At 33.3% G+C, this 3,347-nt stretch overlaps 1 non-coding gene across 1 annotated transcript; it reads left to right on the top strand.

Annotated features, from left to right (window-relative positions):
* The first annotated feature begins 1,068 nt into the window (after positions 1–1,068).
* Positions 1,069–1,141, top strand: trnar-ucg (transfer RNA arginine (anticodon UCG)). The gene has a single exon. It is a non-coding gene; the product is annotated as a tRNA-Arg (tRNA).
* Positions 1,142–3,347: the final 2,206 nt, after the last annotated feature.

Below are 3,347 nucleotides of genomic sequence, written 5' to 3'. Positions count from 1 at the left end.
TCTTCGGCCGTTTCTCAATCCGAAGGCTGCAGCCTCCGGAGGTCATATAAGGAAGGCTGCATACGTCATCAAGGTTTGTATATTTAAGATAACTGAGCATTACATTCGCAAAATCAATGAGTATTTTTACAACAATTTCCGATTAACTAAGAATAATAGCCAATTTTATAATCGTTAATATTCTAAAATAAGACTTGCAGCCTATAAATGCTACCTCCGGAGGCTGCAGCCTTGGGATTGAGAAACGGCCTTCTTCTTCTTCGTGCTTATTGGTGGTTCGCAGACTTGGGTAGAGCATTATCGCCATCTACCGTGCGCAATGAATCAGGAATCAGTTTTACTTTAGGCTACTATTAATCTCCATGTTTGTATTCTCTTTTGCCATGGCTTGCTTTGCTAAATGTCTACCCCTTTATCCCCTGATACTACAGTATGAGCTGGAACCCACAAAAACTGTCAATCTTATTTGTCTGTTGCATCATGTAAAAGTATTTTGCCGAACGCGCTTCTCTTGCACATGTTGTCTTATAGCGACATCTAGTGGTTTAAAAAACTGCCATGTAACTCATTACCGTTGTTTTTTGTTTTCTTATCCATTTATTCATATATGTATTTATTTTAATGAACATACAAGGAGCACATTTGATTAATTGCACAAAGTCGCTAGGAAAACATTATTGTTTCCAGTATATTTTGGGGGGGTAACGTTATTGTTGCAGAAACAGTTTACGCCGCTCAAAAGCCCAAACTCATTAAAATCCGCATTTAGTACTTTTCTGCTTTCGATTTAATATTTAAAGATTACCGTGTTGTAACCAGACTGTAAAAAAGGTTGTAACGTCAGCACAATGGATTTTAGATTCAAAAAATAAATAGGCGTTAGATTCGCAGTTTAGCTTCTAGATCATTCTCATTGTTGTCCGAGTATAGAGTTGCTTTAGAGTTCTTTGTGAATGCATATAAAGTCTCTAAAATTTTTATTGAATAACATGAAAAATCATTTAGTATATCATCGCACGGATTCAAAAGGTCATCATTACCAGGCATCATTTCGAGGGGCATAATGTGGGCCTCGTGGCCTAATGGATAAGGCGTCTGACTTCGGATCAGAAGATTGCAGGTTCGAGTCCTGCCGGGGTCGTAACTTTTCTTTTCTTACGTGCCTTTAAAGAATAGGTTGCTTTGGTTGTTTAGAAATAAAATACATAGATTAAAATAATATTGTTATGTGATAACCGTTACTTGGTAAATATTAAAATAAAAATAAATTAAAGCAAAGCTTATTTACAATTTTATTACCATTTATTTAAGATGGTATTTGCCAAAAGAGAAGTGGAAGTATAAGTATTGTATATTAGACAATGTATGCATATAGTTTAAAAACATTTGTTAACATTTCTATAAAGGTTTTTAAAAACTTACCTCTGCCAGTGTATAGTTTATTATTACCACAAGAGGGGGTTAGCTTCATTAGGCAACGCATGGACAAATTATAGTGTATGATAGCTATACAGGACACGTTTCATTTTATAAATATATTTTGCTTTCTGTTTGAAGATTAAAATATTGAATAAACATAAAACGCGTTTGTGTTTATAAAAAAAAAAAACCTTTTGTGTTTCTCTCACAAATGTGTAAGGCTGTTGTTCGTGGTCTTAATTTTAAAAATACCATAAAACATAGGATATAAGATTTTATTCACACAAACATTTCACAAAAAACTTATACATTTAAATAAAAATCCACAGAATCAACAGCAAATTAAAATACATAAACTTAAACAGATACTTTGAAAAGTAAGTTTACAGATTTGCAGATGAATCCTAATAATAAAATAAAAATAAATAAATTAACTAAATTAAATGCAATGAAAGCCAATATAAAAGATGTATAATGACTAAGTGTTTAAGCTATATGGATACAATTATTACAATGTATTAAATAATAATAATTGTACAAGTAAACTACACAGAAAACACCTACACATTTCAGTAATAAAAAAACAAATGTTCAGTATTTAAACTGATTTATTTGTTTGTTTTCCCTCTTTGCCAGGCACAGTACCTTAAGTCGTTTATTTGTCAATGGCATTTTAAAATTTTAAGAAAAGGCTTAGCTGTCTCTTTAACCTCCTAAGACCCGAGCTTTGGTTTGTCTTTTTATCAGATTTCTACCAGCTATTTTGGGGTAAGGAAGAACCAATAAATATAATAACCAAATATTTATTGAACATGAAGCGGTGTAATTGTCCACATTGGTCTAAAACAGGTTCAAGTAACACAGAATTAAGTATTATGGTGCAAACAACAAAACAAAAAACATATGTGGACATCCAGGTCTTAGGAGGTTAAAGAAAAAATGTAATTAATTGACCCAGGGTTCACATTATAGAAGTTATAAAGCATTGAATGATTTCTTTCTTTAAGATACAAGTCTTCAGGTACTTGCAGAGCTCTATTATTGTAATTATAATAAACCTCACTTCATTCTATTAATCTATTAACACCCACAGGAATTAGGATGCATACATGTAGCTATATTATATATTTGTATATTTATTTGTCCGTCTATCTCCAGTAATGTGTATGGGTTCAGATTAGGTAAATGTTCTTTCTATTCTTGTCTGTGCAGCCCAAGAAGCCAGCTGAAAAGAAATTGCTTTTCTCCGTGAATGAAAGAGCCCTTGTTAGATCAGACCCTTAATTTTGCCAAGTCTGAAGCTTAAAGAAAAGAAGGGAGGGAAGTTTGTCTGTGTGTGTAACTGAGAGAGACAGAAAGTGAGAGAGAGATATGAAGGCATGCTTTTAGAGGGGGTTGTGTCTTAAACAAACGTCTGTTAGATTCAGCGAAAGGAACCTGAGGGGGGTGAGGATACATTAAATCATCATGTTTAGGAGCTTAGGCACGACTCTGGTGGCTGAAAAGACTGTCCGGGCCTTCACTGATGCCATTCATGTTCAGGGAAGGAGGTCAAAGGGTCGGCGGGGTTCACAGGCTCCAGCTCTATTGGTATGCAAACGTGTTGTGTGCATATATCCTTACAAACAGAAATCCAGCAAGTGAAAGAAATCAACATTGTTGACTTACAGCTAATAAAGTTGATACAATGGTTGTAAAATAAAAACTTGTCTATATTTCTTATAGTCTAAAAGAAAGCCTAGATCCACTGATTAAACTGATTTTCTATCTATCTATCTATCTATCTATCTATCTATCTATCTATCTATCTATCTATCTATCTATCTATCTATCTATCTATCTATCTATCTATCTATCTATCTATCTATCTATCTATCTATCTATCTCAAATGTAAATATGCTATCTCTATAATAGTTTAAAATTAAAC

The sequence above is a fragment of the Paramisgurnus dabryanus genome, chromosome 23 (assembly GCF_030506205.2).
Source record: "Paramisgurnus dabryanus chromosome 23, PD_genome_1.1, whole genome shotgun sequence".
In the NCBI taxonomy this organism is placed as follows: Eukaryota; Metazoa; Chordata; class Actinopteri; order Cypriniformes; family Cobitidae; genus Paramisgurnus; species Paramisgurnus dabryanus.
Note: the sequence above shows the minus strand (reverse complement) of the source record. Positions and strands in the feature narration are given on the sequence as shown.